The 20562-nt window shown below is 44.2% G+C and overlaps 1 long non-coding RNA gene across 1 annotated transcript; it reads left to right on the top strand.

Moving 5' to 3' along the window:
- Positions 1–6715: 6715 nt before the first annotated feature.
- LOC125946205 (uncharacterized) lies at positions 6716–7622 on the top strand. The gene is made up of 3 exons (XR_007467458.1): positions 6716–6830; positions 7082–7158; positions 7406–7622. It is a non-coding gene; the product is annotated as an uncharacterized LOC125946205 (long non-coding RNA).
- Positions 7623–20562: the final 12940 nt, after the last annotated feature.

The following is a 20562-nucleotide window of genomic DNA, read 5'->3' as shown; positions in this document are numbered from 1 at the left end:
CACGTCAATGCAACAGTAGCTTTTCTTTTCCAAGTGGACTTGGACTTCTAAGTGGGGTGGGATGTGAGCTTCAGCTCTAAACATAGCTTTATTCAGAGACGAGGTCAAGCAACCTTGAGAGTCGTTGGACGTTTTGCGAGAGAAGACCGGGGAGCCGGAGTTTTTTCAGCCTCAGACAATGAACGCAGTTTGTAATTTCGCCAATTAAACGTTTTTCAACCTTTCTGCCCGCTTCCTCCGCTCACAATATATATGGTGATTGTAAAGGAGGAAAGAGAGGCTTAATTCTGCAGCCCTTCAGGGAGCACGGCGCAGAATGCGCGTTTGTCCTCTGCCGTGCGTTCGCTCCCCGTGAAAGCGCGCGTCCCTCGCGCCCTTTCACTCGCACATACAGCGTCCGGCGCGCGGCGACGATTTCATCGCCGTTGACGTCATACGGAACCGCACGGCGACGACGACGCCTACGGCAGAAATCCGCTTTGGAGTGTCCATATAATTGCTATCGCAATAAAAATTGCACGCTTGCTCGATTATGACGCCCCCCGTTCAACATGCAGTGTTCAGAAATGGCGTTAAGAAACTCGGGCAGCAAGACAGAGGGTTGCCAATTCGAGCCCGCCAGCTTCGGACATGGCAGGCCCACTACAAATAGGGAGCGAGCACGATTGCAAGATTAAACCATATATCGTACGGCTTCCAGTCTAGCTGTATCATATATAAGTTAACCCTGTGAGCTTTCTTAAGCGTGAATAAATGTCATGCGCTTTACTTTGGTGTCGTTGCGCAGGGGAAAGAAGCCATTACTCGAACATGCGCGTCTCGCGTGATCAGATGGCGCCTTTGTCGCGCCACCGAGAACGCAATCGGAGCTAAATTTAGCCTCGTCCTCGGCGTACACAGAAGCGTTGCACAGCAGTATACGTTTGTCCATCCGAGCAGTAATGGTCGCGTTTGAGAGAGCTCACTATGCCACGGTGGATATAATTTATCAAACTCAAACTGGTGCTCATCTGGATTTCTAAGGCATATACAAGTGTGAAATTTGGTGCAGAAATTGCACGCTTGCTCGGCTATGGCGCCCCCCCCCCCCCCCCCCCCCTGCGTTCGACAAGAAATGGCGTAAAGAGACTCGGGCAACAAGACTGAGGGATACACAACCCCTTTGAGCACGGCGGAACGCGTCTGTCTCCACAAGAAACGCAAGCGCAGGAGCTTGAGGCAAGCGTACTAGCCCCAACTACGAGTGCGGCGTGCTCGAGTGCCACCACGCAGTACAGGGGGGTTACTTCATTTCCCTAGTTCCCCAACGCCCTTAGCAAAGCAAACGGGCACACTGTGAGCAGGGAGCGAGCATGATTACAAAATTAGACTGTAGGAGCCCCACTATCTGCGACATAAAGCGAATTGGGCACGTGATCAAATCCAGGCCGCGACGGCCGCATTTCGGTGGGGGCGAAATGCAAGAACGCCCGTGCACCGTGCAACTGGCGCGCGTTAAAGAACCCCAGGTGGTCAAAATTAATCCGCAGTCTTTCCCTACGACGTACGTCATCAAGATATCGTGGTTTTGGCACGTAAAACCCCGGAATTAAAGTTTTTAATGGGTGAGTAAGTGCACCTTGTGTATTTGGTTACGTCGACCCATTTCCGTATATACCATAGTGACACCCTCTGAAGCACGCACAAGACATTTCACGCCCCCCACTGCGGCAGCATCCTTGAAACATCGTTCCGGACTTTTTTCATATTTTTTTAACGTTAACAGAACTTTTAAAGAATCGCCTGTGGAATATAGCACCAAGTTACTTATTGAGCTGGATTACAGGAAGAGGCATAATTGTCTGACAAGATTTCACTAATCAACTTTTGAACTAACTACTTTAGGGAACATAGTGTAATTGACGAATTGATACCAGTGAGTTCTCAAGTCACATCCACTTGGAAATAATTTTGAAACTAGCACCGATTTTGAGATAATCGCCGTCAAAATTGCGGTAAAAGTGCACTGTTGTTCTACTTACTTTTTTTGGGGGCATTGAGAAATAACTGGAACGCCAATGTATTTCGTCACACATATTTCGAACGCATATCTCAAAAAATTCCTCAGAATTCCTTAGAACTCCGAATGGATGTCCCTTGCGAACTCACCGAGTACAATTCGTAAGTTACAATATGTGCCGTAATGGGATTTATGCAAAAGTTATATTGGCGCTATTTTGGTAACTAGTTAATAATGCATTTCGATTCTTCGTGCAAATAATGTCCACCTCTTATAGAATGGGCGAGCTAAAAGAATAAAATTCCTCTACATTTTGCGGGAAATTTTAAATTGTGGGGTTCTACGTGCCAAAACCACGATCTGATTATAAGGCACGCCGTACTCCGGAATGATTTGGACCACCTGGGGTTCTATAACGTGCACCTAAATCTAAGTACACGGGTGCTTTCGCAGTGCGCCCACTACCAAATGCGGCCGCCGAGGCCGAGATTCGATCCCGCAACCTCGTGCTTAGCAGCCCAACACCATTGCCACTAAGCAACCACAGCAGGCGCGGGAAACTTTTATGAATCCTGATAATTCTAAAATAAAAACACTTTATCTAATGACACAGTTTACTATTTCACACAGATAACAGTTGACTGTTTTACACGCGTATGAACATAAACATTCTAGTAATGCATCTCCTTAGTTTCTAATCAGCGCATGCATATCTAGTACAAAATCAGAAAAATGAAAAAGACACGTGCTTTTAACTGGTTCGCTGATGATGATGATGATGATGAACCTCTGTCATAGCTCGCACCCACTAAGGGGGATAGGCCAAGAATCGGGCGGCAGTGGGTAGGCTAAAGAAAATTCGTATTTGAAAACTGTATTGCTGACGCGCTCACCAAGTCTCTTCTTCTTTCATGAGCCAACGACATAATAACGGACTGATACGCTCTGGCGGAAGCCAGTACACGCCGCATAAAACTATAGTAGAATAACACTACCACCAGGGATATACAAAACCTCTAAAGTACCGAACGAGACACTGCAAAAAATAAATGAAAAATAGTCCCTACAGAAAACCCCAACTCAATCACGATTCATGCAGCAGCGCCGCCTAGGATAAGTCACGTTTTACCAATGCTGCAGTTCATTACAGTTTTCTTCCAGACATCTACCTTATCGGGTGAATTAGGTAAAAACATAAACATTGAGAGGGGACGTTCTATTTTCGCTATAAGAATTAAGAACTACAACGATCTTAAAGGGGCAAATAAATGTTATATACATACAGAAGGTAAAACCTTATGAACAATTCGAGGCAAAAATAAAAATGACAAAAGGCGGCTACATTTCAACGTTCTGCACGTTGGTGATGCACGTGTGTGGTAGAGTGTGAGCACGTACTTAAAGAAAGGGAGAAAAAAGAAAAAAAGAAAAGATTGGCAATTCTACATCGCGTGTGCGTACTACAGTAAAAGCTCGATGATACGATCACGGCTAATACGAATTTACGGATGATACGAATTTTTCTGCGGTCCCGGCCGAGCCCCATTACTTTGCAACGTGCTAGAGAACGGTTGTTACGAATCGATTTTCAGCCTGCGTCGGTTGATACGAATAAACGCCACCCCACCGTAGGCCGCGAAAGAGAACAGCGCGCAGTCACGCGCTTTCTCTCCTTCTCTTTTGCTGCGGAGGCGCGGCGCCGGACGGCGCGGACTCCGCGACTGGACGCGAAGAGTTTGAAGCGGTGGCGCTTCAAGAAATAAATGCTTTTTACGTACATGTGCCTGAGTGAGTTCACCTCTGACTCTTTAATTTAGCTACAGTCGAATCTCGTAAATTCGAACACGCTTATTTCGAACATACCGCGCACCGGCAATGCTCTTAGCAGCGCGCCAAATCACGCGGCGGCGCCTCCGACCGCCATTGCTCCGACACCGCCATAGAGCAAAAGCTCAGGAGAGACCCCTCAATGCCGCGCGCGAAGGAACGGAAAAAAAAAAAAAGAACCCGCGGCGGAAATTTCCCCCTCTCTCAAATTGCAAGGTCGCCGTTTCTGCATCGCGCCGGAACAAGCGTGTACGTGCCGACTAGAGTGTTCTAGACAACCGTATTCTAGCACACACTAGTGCCGACGTCTCAGCCACGCTGATAAAATGGCAGTGAACCCTTCTCTATTTTCTAGTCACATGTTGACCTTGCACGCTGCGGCAGCAGCGCAGAGGGAAGCAGCGGCGGAGGCACAGTCGGGCCAACGAAACTGCCACGCCCGCAAACGCTCGCTTCCCGATAACGGCAGAAAACGAAACTTCAGGGGGCGGCTAAAATAAGCTGGCGCCAGCACGGCGGCGGGCGCGCACGGAGATGTGCGCACGGAGTCGAAGGTGAGAGAGCTAAGAGGGAGTTGAGAGGGAGGGCGAAGGGAGCCACCGAAGCGGCGGAGTTGACGCCGCCAAATCCTTTCCCTGCCGCCCTCCTCCCTCCGACGGTCTCCGCGCGCACCCGTGTGCCGGCGCCGCCCGCTCGCTCCCTGAAGCTTCGTTTTCTGTCGTTATCGGGAAGCGACCGTTAGCCGGCGTGGGCAGTTTCGTGGCCCGCGCTTGCTATGCGCTTGCGCGCCGCGATATTTCACGACTCGCACCGTTCGTGCATCGTGCTATTGTGCACGAATACTTCAAAAATACGTCCTTTTAATTCGAACAAATTTTCGGGCCCCTTCAAGTTCGAATTATCGAGATTCGACAGTAGTTTTAATTGTGTTTCGATGATACGAATTTCGGCTAATACGAATATTTTTCGTGACCCCGTGGGATTCGTATCATCGAGCTTTTACTGTATATCACTATAGCAAGTAGTTCTTTAAAAACCTTTTTCCGGAACAGAAAAAAAAAAATAGTCCCGACAGAAAACCCCAACTCAATCACGGTTCAAGCAGCAGCGCCGCCTAGGATAAGTCACGTTTTACCAATGCTGCATTTCATTACAGTTTTCTTCCTTGACAGCGTTCGGCCACGGAGCAGCAAGCATATATGCTCATCACTGCGCGCTGAAATTAATTACTGAGTCTAGCCTTATTTTTCTCCCTGCATAAAGAATAATAACTGGGTCCTGTCCAGCATACGCGGATTGTTTCAGAGACGACTCTCTCCAATTGCTACAAATGAGTGATTCAAGACAAAATGTTAAGTTATTGCTGGCCAGGCGGACATCAGAAATTGTGCAGTAATCGCCAATAAGCCTTTGAATATAGAAATAAATAAATAAAATAAAATAATAAAAACATATTATAAGCATCACTAATTAACACTGAATTAATTCCTTTGAAATACATTTTGCAAATGTAGAATGTAAAGCTATTAATTCTCAAGGTATGTCCAATTAATAAAAGATCGTGAGCCGTACCCGACCACGAACCCATTATGGCGTTCTGCTGGTGCGAGGTCGCGGGTTCAATTCCAGGCCGCATTTCGATGAGGGCGAAATGAGAGGGTTACATGCTAGGGTGCACGTTAAAGAACCCCGGGTGAAAAAAAAAATTCAACCGGAGCCCACCACTACGGCGTCCCTCATAATCTACTGTGCTGTTTCAGGACCTTAAACCCCGCAATATAACTTAATCCTGAGACCATGCAGCGCCAGTTTCCAGAGGTACGTCCCCAAAATTTGTCACGAAATGCATTGGTGTTCTATGTAGTTTTGTTCCGCTGTGCTAGGAATTATTTCTGGGTAAATTTAGAGAGTAATTACCAAATCCTGACCCGCCCCCGAAATTTCTGCTAGTATGCGGCCTTCCCAGTCCCCCTCACCCTCCCCGGCGCCAGTCAAGCGTGTACCCCCTCCCCTAAAAAAAAAAAAAAAAAATCTGGGTACGCCATCCATATGGGGCAGAAATTTGGAGGTTAACAAGGAATCTTCAGAAGTTGAGGATCGCGCATCGCGAGAAACATGACGAGAAAGAAATGGAGTTGGGCGGGGCATGTGATGCGTAGAACAAATACCCCTTGGTTTATTAGAGTTACAGAATGGATGGGTGCCAAGAGACTTAAGGGAAGCGCCGTCAAAGGTGGCCGATATCTAGGTGGTGTTGTGAAATTAAGAAATTTGAAGGCATAAGACAGTGTCAGCAGGCGCAAGACAGGATCCTGCAGTGGACAAAAATATACTGATGATGATTGAATAGAACGCCACTGCATTAGTTTGAGGGCGCATATTCCGTAAACAGGGGCGTAGCCAGGGAGGGAGGGGGGGCTGATGGAGCTTCAGTCCCTCCCCGCAATTCTGTCGTGCTGGCATGCACCGCCGACCAAAACTACCACTGGCGTTGGGAATCATTCTGGATTTTGCGTACAATGTCTTTTTCACGCTCGAAAAGACATTTCGGCACAAACATAGCGAACTCGGGCTGGATTTCGTGGCAACGCCCTTGCACCTGGAGGCACATAACGTAAGCAGACCATGCGAGCAACTTTCAAGGGCTTTTCGATAGCGAGCGGGCGTATTGCGGCATTTCGCAGAGACCGCGGAATCCACGGAGTGCATTGATTTCCATTCCGAAACTTTATGGGTGTGAAGTTCTTAAACTTTTTACGCGAAAGGCGCACTGACTTTCCAAAGGCGTGCTTTAAATTTTCAATTCTGGAACTTTATGGGTTTAATGTTCTTATAAACTTGGGCCAACATATGCGCGCACTGGAGCCCTCATGTACAAGCTGTTCCAGAAATAGATGCACGCGCTCGCAATCTTCCACACACATGAAAATACTAAATATCACCGTGACTAAAATTTTGCTGGCAGCTGATAATTTTCTCCAAGCATTTTCAGGAAGCGCACCCAGTGTGATCGATCAGCTGGACCAGGGCAGGCAAAGTAAAATAAGAAAAATCAGAGGAAAGTTAGTGGCCTACTATTCAGGCAGTTCTTTTTTGCGGGCGACAAGGTCTGGCTCTCCGTCGCCATAGGGACAGTGGTCCTATGGATTTAAGCAAGGACCCCGCTGAAAATACTGGTATTTTCAGAGCACTTCTTCGCATGCGAGCTGATTGTGGAGATACCTATCTTAAGAACCATTTTCAAAGTTGCCTCAGTAATGCCTCGTATTTAAGCCCAGATGTACAGAACCAAATTATAGAAATTTGTGGTCAAATTATTAAAGCATTATGGGGTTTTAGGTGCCAAAACCACGATCTGATTATGAGGCACGCCGTAGTGGGGGACTCCGGAAATTTGGACCACCTGGGGTTCTTTAACGTGCACCTAAATCTAAGTACATGAGTGTTTTCGCATTTCGCCCCCATCGAAATGCGGCCGCCGCGGCCGGGATTCGATCCCGCGACATTGTGCTCAGCAGCCCAACACCATAGCCACTGAGCAACCACGGCGGGTTGGTGAAATTATCAAAGAAATCCTAGATGCAAAAGTAAACGCTGCAGGCTGCTTCTCCATACTTTCTGACAAAACGACGGATGTTGCTGGAATCGAACAGCTTACTGTTTGTGCAAGGTACCTAAACAAGGATGCCAACGACATCGAAGGAGTGTTTTTAGGTTTTAGCACCAGAATAGATGCCCTCTCTCATTGCGACTTCAGGTTCTATGTAAATGTGTACAAACTGCTGCATATTCTAGTCACAGTAGCGCACCCAGGATCTCTGCCAGGGGGGGGTTGACAGTTTGCCAACACCATCTAAACAGCACTAATTTCGATTTCTTCACTGGAAATTGTCAAAAAATGCGCTTTTTGCGAGTGTGCAGACGATTGCGCGTCTTACATCTTAGTTGCAGTACTCAAATGCGTAAGAAAAGAAAAGGGGTTAAACAAAAGGGGGGGTTAAGTCGGCCTCAGGGAAGGGGGGGGGGATTACAACCCCCGAATCCCCCCCCGTTGGTGCGCCCCTGTCTAGTCACCCTTCCAGTGATCACTGCCGCCGCAGAGAGAACATTTTTAACATGAGATTACTGAAAAACTACTTGCGCTCTACAATGTCTGAGGAACGCATGGTTAGGCTGGCGTTTCTATACGCCTACAGAGACGTCGGCATCAACGTGTCCGAAGTCACTGACCGCTTTGCTAAACTTCCCCGCCGAGTGAAGTTTGCCCTTTAGATAGCCAAGCGGCAAAAATCAATCCAAGTAAAAGCTCTGTTCCTTCAGGTCCCTAATCTCGTAATTATGAAAACGTATGACTGTTCATTAGCTATTAAAACCGCAGAAATTTTCGCTGTTTATTCTAACTGTTAGCATGATGATCAAAATTATCATGCGAATGCGATAATTACGAGGACATCAATAACCAATTTTGACCGACCTTGCTCATTGCCCGGCCCATGCGGCGTCTCCCAACAAACACGCTTGGATGTTGGGTAGTTCAACTTGCCGCATCATCTGTGGCTTTCGTTTGGCCTTTTTCTTCCTTTTTAGCCACCTGCTTTTACTTTTTTTTTTTTTGAACCAAAGCAATACCCTCCTTTAATTTTGGGTGCAGAATTATTGTTGCCGCTGTGCAGGCAGTTAAATTACACATTTTCATACTGATTTCTGCATTATTCCTGTAATATTCTACCCATATGGTGCTGCCGCGACCGCTGCATGGCCCAAGTACATATCACGATATCCACGATCATAGTTTTGTTCTTGCCTGGATCGTCTGTCTTTCTATGCGTAAAGTTTACTATCTGTGACTGCGCAACATGCTTATTTGTCTTGTTTGACGCATTATATACGCGTACAGTGACGTTTGCTTAAATACGTAGATTTATTGGAGACTTATATGTATATTTAAATATCTTGTTGCGAGGTTTTGCGTATACAAGCAGTGAACTTTGTTTCCAGCGACACTTTTTTGCCCTTCTAGTTGTATCTTCGCATTTGTATATTCCATTTTATCTTCGCATTTCTAATGTATATTTTGCAGAACTCCTGCTTTTTATATGTACTCACTGTTGCGACTATAATCTCGGTGTAATTACAATACACGACCCGTAACAGCTGCCCCTGCACAATCTATTGCAACGAAGGACAGCGTCATTAAGGTTTTTCCCTGGTCGTTGCATATGTACAAAAATGTAAGCAAGGTTCTTGAATGACAGATTCATCAAAATATTTGTCCTCAACTTGTCCATTTCATGGTCTTTAGGTTTTTCATATCATCCGCGTGCACTGTTTTGCTAGTTTCGAACTGATATAGTTCTAGAGTTCAGGTGATATTTTTTTGCTTATTAAACAGACAAAAAAAGCACAAAAGCATTGACATCAGTTATTGCTGCCACAATTTTTGGGACATACGAATATATGCAAACTTCTTCGACTGTATGCAAACTTCTTGAACACATAGTCCTAAAACATATAACCACATACCTTGACGAACAATCCATACTATCACCGTGTCAGCATGGTTTCCGGAGGGGACTTTCGACAGTCACGCAACTTACAGAACTAACGCACGACATATCTCAATGTATAGACAATGGACAACAGATAGACCTAATTTTACTAGACTTTGCAAAGGCCTTCGACCGCATACCCCACAAAAAACTAGTTAAAAAAATTTGTTCAACAATAGGTGACGGTCCTGTTGATTGGATTGAAAACTACCTCGCTAACCGATCACAGTTCGTTCAAATAAATAATGAAGCTTCTAGCTTAGCCCCTGTAACTTCCGGTGTACCCCAGGGTAGCGTCCTGAGACCTGTTTTATTTCTTATTTACATAAATGACTTGCCTGCTAGGTGTCATGTAAATATCCGTCTTTTTGCGGATGATTGCATCTTGTATCTTGAAATTAATTCTAATGATGAACATGAACTTCTAAATAATGCTCTAGAGTCTGTCTTCATTTGGTGTGAGGAGTGGCAGATGACGCTAAATGCACAGAAATCGGTAACATTAACAATAACTAGAAAGAAACAAATATCGCACATCGCCTACACTATTAATAACACGCCTCTGACTAGGGTTTCAGAGCATAAGTACTTGGGTTTAACGTTATCCCATGATCTTCGATGGAATACACATGTTGAAAACATTACATCGACTGCACTGAAGCGACTCTTCTTCCTGAGAAGACGCCTTCGCCTGGCACCACCCGCCACAAAGCTGTTGGCTTATCGCATGATTGTTCAACCAATCCTTGAGTACGCCAACATTGTTTGGTTTCCCTTCACTAACGAACTTATTGATAGACTAGAGGGGGTGCAGAGAGAGGTGTTAAGGTTTATCTTTAATAAATACAAGCTAACTGACTCACCAACCAGCTTACTAAAGCAAGCTGGTATGCTAACCTTACAAAATCGAGCAAAACTAGCCCGACTGAAGTTCTTGTATCAATTAATCCATGGCGAAATAAACATTGACACATCTAAAGTTATCTCTTTCTCCCGTACAAGACCTACACGTCATAAACATCCTCATACCCTTGTTGAACGCAGGTACAACTCAAACTGTTTTAAATACTCTTATTTTAACCGTGCTATCAGAGAGTGGAACCAACTGCACCCTTCAGTCACGAGCACTCAGGCTTTAGGAAATTTTCTAGCATTGGTCGAGGAAATAATACGTGCTGATCACTAATCTTACACCTCATTATGTACATTTTTGAACTGTATTACGTTCTATGTATTCTGATTTCGCACTTGCGTCACTCCCTTTCTTTTTGCTGACTTAGTTTTGTTTTACTTACGTTTACTGTGTTCCAAGTACTTTCGTCCTTTATATTGTTACAGTTGACTTGATGAATTGTAACACTGTATTGCATTGTGTTTTACATACCTGTCATGTATCTTTTACACCGTACTCATGTATGTGCCCTCCCTGCTATGATCTCGCGTGAGATCAGCAGTATCGTTAAATAAATAAATAAATAAATAAATAAATAAAGAATACTCTTTGATGAAAAAATAGATGTTTTACATGACAGTGCGTAGCGTTCAACAATTTGTGTGCAGCATCTATACAATGGCAATGGCAATGCAGTTGTTATTCATGCATTTGATCTCTCGACAAATTCTATAAGGAGGAGGCCGCCCTGCAATGTGAGCCCCCCCCCCCCTCCCCTTCAACCCCCGAACAGAATTTCTGGCTACGCCACTGTACGTAAATGGTTAGTCTCAGAAGTGTACGTGCCCCGAACACTGACCAGCTTCATTTCAGAGCTTGAGACATTGTGCCCTGGGGCGGTATTCTGTAAGAGTCTACCTAGTGGACTGTCCATTTCGGCTGTCGCTGATTGGCTGCTGCTTGATGTGCAGGAAGGTGCCAGCCAGTCTCCTTCCTGCACGTCAAGCAGCAGCCAATCAGCGACAGTCGAAATGGACATTCCACTCGGTAGACTCTTACAAAATGCCGGCCCTGGACTATATAGATAAAAAGAGAATGTTAGTTAATTAAGCTTGGCTTATCGGAGATTATAATCCGGAAAGTTCCCTTGGGTCAAAAATTACACCCTATTAATTACTGTCGTTTTGTCAGCGCGCAGAACAGTGCTCAGCGCATTTGCTGTGTCGCTGATTGGGGCGCCACAAGAGAAGACGCGCCGTGTTCATATTTTACGGCGATAGCTTTTCGATGTGTTGCGCAACTATGAATCGTTATGTGAGCGTAACGTGGCGTCGGCTGGTATACGTTTCAAACGGCATCCTTTCATGAGCGTGTGAGGACTGCCCAACTAATCACAGATGCTTTGTCAGTTATGCCACAAGTATGCCGTAACTGGTGCATGCAAAAACAATAGCTGAAGAAAATCAAACGCCTCTTCAATGCGAGCGCAATATACCGGGTGTTTCTACGAATACTTTAAGTAATGTTTCAAAATAGCTGTCTCGAAATAAAAGGACGGTTCCCTCGGAGGCATGTCGTCAGTGGTGGCGACCACGGGGTAACGGGTGATACGTAGTAATTAGTCGCTAATTAGCAAAACTATATTAATTAACTTAATTTTTTTTAAATTTCAGCGGGCTCATCGTAATTGGGAAATTAAAGCGAGCTCTCCGTGCAAGCAATATCAACTTTTGTATCTGGAAAAAGGTCTGATTACGCGCAGAACTGTGGCACGACAAATGTCAGCTATCAGAGCGCGTGAAACCGGAACTGGCAGGCTGCAGCGAGCGCAATAGTGTGCCTCGATACCACACTTCTCCGGAGGGAGGCGGCACTGACATCGAGGCACCCTAGAGCATGGTGCCCTAGAGCGCAAAGCCGCGCTCTTCGAGGATCAGGGCTGCCAGCCGTAATTGAACCAGGGCGCTGAAAAAGCGCGGAGCCGAAACACGCTGGCTCAAGCTGTTCCGCGGATACAAAAGTTCATATGGCTTGTACGGAGAGTTTGCTTCAATTTCCCTGTGGTGATGAGCCCGCTGAAACTATAAAAAGTTTGAAAGTTAATTATATATTTTTATTAATGAATTAATTAGCGGACAATGACCACGTATCACCTGTCACCCCGTGGTCGCCACCACTAACGGCATGTCTCCGAACGAATCGTCCATTTATTTCAGAAGGACTATTTTGAAATATTACTTAGCCTTCATAGAAACACCCGGTATACAGGGTGTTTCACTTGAGCCAAACTTTAGAAATATGCAAATGCCACGTTGCTGGAGAGAACAACGGTAATGCTGTTTGCCGTCGCTTGGAGATACTCAGATTAAATTTTCCATTCCCCCTAATCACATAATTATTTATAGTTAATCAACTTCTCTAATTAGAATTAGATTAAAAGTGTCAATTAGACGATTGTAGAGCAACATGAAAAACTCCCGATACAGCTTTCTATTGTTGAATACGTGCTACATAAAAGTGTTTTTCCAAGCGTGAAAGAAGCCCCGAATACACAGTGCCTGGAGAGGCCAGTCGCGCGGCAATTTTGAGCGTATTCGCAGTCTTCTTTCGCGCTCGGAAAATTACTTTTATGTAGCACGTATTGAGCAACTCTGTGTCGATTATAACAACCGCGGTGATATCTTCTAAGGTTGATATAAGAAATATAGGCTGTGCATTTGCTCCAAAACTCAAGATCACCTTTTCTCGCGATGAACGTGGTATACGGATGGTAAACAACTATCGAAGATTCAAGATTGCAGCAGGATTGTGTTTTGTATTGCTGAGTGATGGAAACAAGCCAGATAATTTCACGTATCGTTTCGCGATTTTTTGTATCCACCATAAAAAGGCTTAATTGACTTGTTTTGGAGGCTTCAATAGAAAGAGTCAGTTCAGTTTGAATATTTGTAATGCATTTTAATGTTTATAATATATACATATCCTGGGCAACTACATGCGCATTTAAAAGACCTACACATAAATACTATATCCATGCAGTTGGTAGGTAAAATGTGCTTCAAATGCTTGCTGCGCAATATTCTTAGGCCTCTGATAAATGCTTATAACCTCTCGCGTGTAATTTCAATAACGTAATAAAACAAAGAAAATATGACTGCAGCGTACTAAAATGATATGTTTAGAAATCCGAGGACTGCCCAACGAAAAATACGCACATATTTGTTTTGCTCGTTGTTTTGCTTGGTTATAACAAAAGACAGCGAGTAATTAAAATATCCTTTGAATCGGCTGCAAGTACATTAAGACCTTAAAGCAATTTTCAGCTAGAGAAACGTATACCGCGCCAATGAAGGAAGTTTTTATATTTAGCTCAAACTGCAACGTTGCAGCCGAACTGCTACTGTGCGACACATTGGTCGGCCATTATTGATCCACTCTTCCCCTCTCTCCCCAAGGACGCCAAATTTCTGGCAATAATCAATGCTCGTCATTAGGGAGAAAACACGCAAATCTACCCTGATTATCATCCCGACAGCCAAAGCGCCTGCAGGGACATCGATGATGTGTGGGTTGTGTAGGTGAATAATGCATCTGTGCTACCAGCTGCAGCACACGTATACGTATGCGAAGCTCTGAATGTACATGCACGCCCATTTGCTTCCTGTGTCACACGGGTTTCAGACCACCGACAATTGGAGGAAAGCTGATAGCCCGTGAGATCTTATACGCACAGATTACTCAGGGCATTCCACGCTTTGACCTCTTGACGTGTCTCAAAATTCCAGAATAGAGAGGAAAGTCTAGTACAAAACACGGCTGCAAATCCCATAGGATCTCCTCTACTCTTTTGCACGCGTCACTGTTCATGTGCATGAACCATCGAAAATGATTGTCAAAGTAAGCGAAGCTTATATAGTGTTTTGTACCGTGATTGTCTTTCATTTTCTTGTCGAGTTGAAGCGTCGTCGTTATGCGCGTCTCTTGCACGGCTGCACCTCGTAGTTCAGCGCAGGCATGACCGCGAGACGCGCGGCAGTGCGTGAACTTCGCCGCAAACGTCTCTCGTTTTTGCCCTGTATATATATAATTGTTACACAACACGCAACGCCGGATGCGTCCTTTCTGCCTCTTACCAGTGCCTTTCTGTTACCTGGCAAGGCTCGTAACATACAAAACCTCAGGCTGACCTCGCTCACGTCTTGCCTGGGAAAACTTTTTGAGAGAGTCATCCACACAAGTCTTACAAACTATATAGAAGACAAAAACCTGTTGTCAAACTATATGTATGGCTTTAGGCCACACTTGTCGACACAAGATGTCCTCCTAAGACTGAAGGAAGAGGTACTGAGCCACATTCCTATAGGAAGTGAACATTTACTAGCGGCCCTAGACCTCAAAAGCGCATTCGATATCATCGTGCACGAACTGATATTGAAAGAACTTGAGGAAACCGGGTGCGATGAAAAGACTTATAATTATATCAAATCCTTCTTGGGGCATATAACTGCCACTATCGGCATAGGAGAAACACGATCCGACTCTTTCATATGCCAAATAGGGGCACACCACAAGGTGCCATCCTCTCACCCCTACTGTATTCAATTTGGGGATGAACAACCTAGCCCATAGGCTGGGAAAATGTCCAAATCTGCATTTTGAACTTTATGCAGATGACATTACTCTTTGGGCTACAAAAGGCTCAATCAGAGCAAAAGAACAAATTTTTCAAGAAGCATAAACATAGTGCACGATTTTGCCACTGAGAGAGGAATGAAATGTGCACCTGAAAAATCAGGATGGATTACGGTGCGCGGAGAATATTAGAACAAATCTCAAAAAGCTGAACTGAAGCTTGGAGATTCGACACTTAAAGAATCCCAAAAAGTGAGGATTTTAGGGGTGTGGATACAACACAACACAAGGGCAGACCACACCATAAAAGCTCTAAAGACTTCAGTAAAACATATCACCAGAATGATAGGAAGAATTACGCGGAACGGGAGAGGACTAAGCGAATCAGACGCATTAAGACTAGTTCAAGCTTTTGCATTAAGCAGAATTACCTACAGCATGCCGTATCACGAGCTTAACCGTAAAGAGACAGATCAGGCTGACATATACGCACGGCGTATAAGGCCGCCCTGGGTCTACCAATGGGGACATCCACAGAGAGACTCGAGGCTCTGGGGGTGTACAACACCTTTGAAGAACAGAAAGCAATGATAATGGTCACACAATGAGAACACCTAAATATGTCACAGGCGGGCAGGAGGGTCCTAGAAGAGCTGGGATACCCGACCAACCCACACTACTGCAGCAGCGAACTAGTAGACATATTGAGGGAGGTGCGTGAAAAACTAAAAATCTCCCCCATCCCAAAAAAAATGAACCCAAAATATCATGAAGGCAGGCATATTAGAAAAAACGATTCGGCAATAACCCTAACACAATATACACAGACGCAGCACGGGATATCCCATTACTGCGTAGTGGGATATCCACATAATAGGGCACTTTAGAAACAGCTAAGAATGGTCCCGTAACCACTAACTACAGTCACAACCACGGTCATACAATTATACGCCTAAGATCAATTGTATCCTGCGACATTATACGAGCGCTTGAGATTTTCTTTCCTACTGCTGAGTGATCTCCTGCCACCTCGTTGATATTTCGAGGTATCACAAAGAATGCAGAATGACCTACACATCGCTACAAGGAATCGCTAAAGCGCTGCATTTAGCTATCGCAGCGTTCACTTCATTTGTTTAAAACGGCGGCAAATGGTTTTTGCGAAGTGCTTGAATCAGAATGCAACCTTAAAATTTGAATGATTGTAACGAACGGAGGGCGCGACGATCACACATTGTGCGCTCGACACGTGCAGTTACTGATTTTATTGCAGGACAAAAGCTACAGCGCAAAGCTAAACGAGTCTCTACATTGCCAAAAAAAAAAATGCATACCACCATTTACGCCTGCGCTGCAATCATGGAGCAAGCAGATTTTAAAGGATATGTGATTGTGCGTCGTACGCGCACATGTAAACAAGTAGTCGCTAGCAGACGATCGAGGCGATGCACCATCCACACGACGGCTGCCTGCGGCCGCACGCACCGATCCAGGCGGCCGTGTCCACACTACCGGGGTTCAGCCAGTGTTCGCCAGGTGGCGATTCCGCTCGGTCTCGCGGCCAATAACGCGCACATTTCTGGAAAGATCCATTGACGTGCCATAAGCCAGCAGCCTTACATAGTTGCACCTGCAATGAGCCAACATGCATGAGTCAAAAATGGTTCAAAAGAGGTTCTATGGGCATCATCGTGACTGAATTGCACATCTGCTAAAGATCCGTAATGTCCAGCTGCAGTGCCCTTGCAAGATTTTCCAGCAATGTGATCTGGATGGGATTTAGATATTTGCACAAATTTGGGGATCTAGAGGAGATGTGAAATGTTTAAAAGATAGCGCTCATTACACTTCATGGATATCCAGGAATAGTATAAATGGTTTTCTGGGGAGTACTCGGATTCATTTCAAGAAAACATTTTTAACAGGTGAAACATACTCTTTGTGTACACTGGCACAGTAATAAGCATATACTTATCAGTGGCGAATCAGGCAGTGTCCGATCTTTGGAGTGAAGTACCAAAGGACAGCGTGGGTCAAAATGATACAAGGTGCATGTATATTCACAGCACGACAAGCAAATGCAAACAGAGCGCCCACAAAAACAACCGCTGAAAAAGGTCAATGTGCATCAAAATTTCATGGTCACAGGTTACAGTTGAAGACGAGTGTGCATTCAAAGTGGGGTTATTGACATGTCCCAAATGGGAAGCTCATAGGATGGCAGCAGGTGGCTTGAGGCTCAGATCCTTGGTAGGATCGCTTAACAAAACTTCATACTTGACTTAAAGTGCAAAAAATGAGGACACAAGAAGGAAAGTCAGACAGGATGAGTGATAAACATTTTAAAGTGCAAACAAGAGACAAGACACAAAAGGAAGGTCAAACACTGGACCAGATGTGCCTTGTCTCTTGTTTGCGCTTTAAGAAGTTTATCAAGTATGCACCAACTAGGCCTACAGAAAGTTCTAAGGATGAGTGCTTTCCTTCTTGTATGAATACTTACAAACTCGGCCAAATTTCAGTTCTCGTTAACAAAGCTTGGTAACAGTTATGTGGATCAGGCCCCTTGAGCATAGGTGGCCGAGTTGAAATTGCTAACTACTTCTTAGGTGTACCAAACTTTAGAGGACGTCATGCGTTAGACACATTCACCAGGACAGCATGTCCCCTCCGGGCAGCAAGTTCTGGACTTGATCCTCCTGGGTGTTGGTGTCCAACCTGGAACTGCCCGAACCGCTGCCGCAATGTCCTACAACTTGTTTCCATCTGTCCGCTGCCAACGTGCCTTTCCAATCATGTGTTGCACTGCAGCTGCTCACATTATTCTTTTCTTCTTTATCAAGTGTTCACACTTTCATCTCATTCGTGTTTATTTGTTATCAATTTGGCATTGAGCATTTCACAGAATTTGTGCAGTGGAACATGCACTTTCATCTTTTCCATGCTTCTTTTGTCATTATCGATGACAGTGCTGCACTAGGCACATCATCACATCATGGCTTAACAATACACTAATGAACCTGACAACACAATATGACTAAGTACAATCAGTATCTTAAAGGACAATTTAACACTCTAGTGGGAAAGAATCCGATTGTTACTACCAATTAAGAAATGGCCTTATAAAGGGTAGAAGCCATTAACCAACAGAATACCATAAGAAAATAATGAATTTACTTAGAACAGTGCGATCACCAATAATGTAATGAACCACTTGCAAATTTGTGACTATAATAAAGAAAAATTGGTGTGGGCCAAGATATGGCAATCACAAAAACTTGCAGGCTCACATATATTTCAGAATAAACAAAGCCTGAAAATCCTTTCCACCTCTGCCTTGACACATAATCCAAATGTTCAGTGAAAATCTAGTTCAGCAAAGATGAGCAGGAGTACTGTAAGCACACACGACTACATCAATGAAGGTGGTGGCACTGAAATGATTTTCAGAAACATGCAAGATAGACATTGTAGAAACATGCAATACTACATGGACAGATGCACACCATCAAAACGTGCTCGCCATTTAGAGTTTCCTCAAGGACTGAAAACGAAAAGTGGATCTATTACTGGTGACAAGCAATGAATCTGTTTCAGTAGTGGCAACCAGTGCATAAGTGTGTGAAGATGAATAAACAATGTGATTGTAATAAATGAGCATTTAGCAGTATGAAATGATCCTTTCACTAGAAGGTGCACTGCTCTGAAAAACGAAGCAAGTGACGTATTCATTGGTGGGGACATTATGGCAGTAGTGACATGAACTGCAGCCATGAATGCCCCAAGCCCTTATATTTCCATGTCACCCTCCCTTACCTCTATACCTTTGCGCTGCTCTTATCCTCAACAAATATTCCGGACTCCTTCTCCCTCACTTCCCATTCAGAGGGTGTGGGTGGATGAGGCAAACTCTCATGAGGTTGCGTATGTCTGGTAAGGAGTACTTGCCATGTAGAAAAAAAAAAAAAAAAAAAAGTTATGATTACTAAGAAGGGCTCCCATGCACTCTTGCATCCTCAGCAAAGCCATTCAGGCTAGGTGTGCGTGGCAGAGGGGGCAAGCGAAGACTGCATGCAAAACACTCAATAAAATTTTGTTGTGTAAGGCATCTGTCTACGTGTTTGGATGTTGGTTGACTGCACACAATGCAATTAAGCCTCTTAGGTTTTCTGCATTATGGAATATACTAAGACTACACATAAGTGTTTGTTTTAATAGCAGTAATGCTCACATTTTTAGATGCAATTATTATACCACTCTTAAATTTGGGGGGTTGTTACGATGAATAGACGTGCATGCAGTGCTATGAATGCCTATGTACCCCCACCCAATTTCACTGCACATCTGGTGACCTGTTAAGTGCAACATTTCATATCTTGTGGAAGCTTCTAAAACAGTTTTTTATTGGAGACAAACAGAGGCTAAGTTTATTGTACAAATGACTCGGTGTCTGAGCCATCACCCCTGGTAACACATCATGCGTTGCTTTGAGATTGGGCCTACCTCTCCAATACATCGGCACATTTCAGGGAATTTGTATGAGAGAGGTGGACCTTTATTTCTCTAGGGTGTGTTCAGATAAGAATTAACTGGGTGTCTGATGACTTTTGTGTTCAAGAAAATTTTGCGTGATAGGAAAATGTGTCTGATGAAAGGAATTCATCTTGGTTTTGTGAAATCCTGCATAGTCTTTCTGCCAAAATATGGTATGTCATTGAAAGTAAAAAGTTCATTCATTGAGATTAGCAAATTTTGCAAAATAGTGGTCCCTATTAAGCCGCTCAACATTGCCTAATTGAACCCAGCTGCTTCCTGGAGCGAACTTTGCCACATTGTTTATTTTATTTTGCATCAGAAAGAGCCAAGCTTGCATGTGCATTTAGAAAAAGGAATTTTTAATTACCGTAATAAATCTTCTCGGTACAATGTCTTAGTAGTGATTTCTTGTGATACAAGCCTAGGAGTTTGCAACATCTGCTAATCTTAACAATGCAACTTTTAAAATTCAGTGATGTACCAGTTTTTACAGAAAACTACACGGCCTTTTAGAAAACCATGTGGATTACTTTCATCAGACACATTTTTTCTTATATAAAAATTTCTTTCAAAAAAAAAAAAAAGAAAAAAAAAAGGTCATCGAACCACACGGTTCGTTCTTATCTGAACATACCTTCTTTAAGCCACTATTACTGCGCTGTGTAATTTTCACAATACACATCTGTGAACACATCTCGCTTAAAGGGGCTCTGAAACACTTCTTGAACATACTAAAAAAAACGATCTGTTAACGAGGCTCCTGTGAACATGCGAGCCAAATATTATTGCACTGCATGCAGCAGGAAATTTACAATCTCGTGTGAAAAGCAGTGCTTGCTTGCTCTCGCATCTGCAATGTCGTCATCGAAAGTAATTGGCTTACCAATGCTATTGGCCGATTTCATGATCGAGAGAACATTCTCAGTAATACATAATTGCTAATTTTGAGTTAAACAAATGAAAGAAAAAATATATGTCTGCGATTTCAAACAGACAAAAATCATTTCACCTTTGCACTGCGCTTAACTGAATCTGATACGCGTGGCCTCCAAGATGGCAGCGGTGTGCTGCGTAGCATAGTCTACTGCGGCTGCCACGACGAGCCCTTTTGCTGCCGCAACACTCAA

Source organism: Dermacentor silvarum, chromosome 1, assembly GCF_013339745.2.
Source record: "Dermacentor silvarum isolate Dsil-2018 chromosome 1, BIME_Dsil_1.4, whole genome shotgun sequence".
Classification (NCBI taxonomy): domain Eukaryota; kingdom Metazoa; phylum Arthropoda; class Arachnida; order Ixodida; family Ixodidae; genus Dermacentor; species Dermacentor silvarum.
This window is presented reverse-complemented; position numbering and strand designations above follow the sequence as displayed.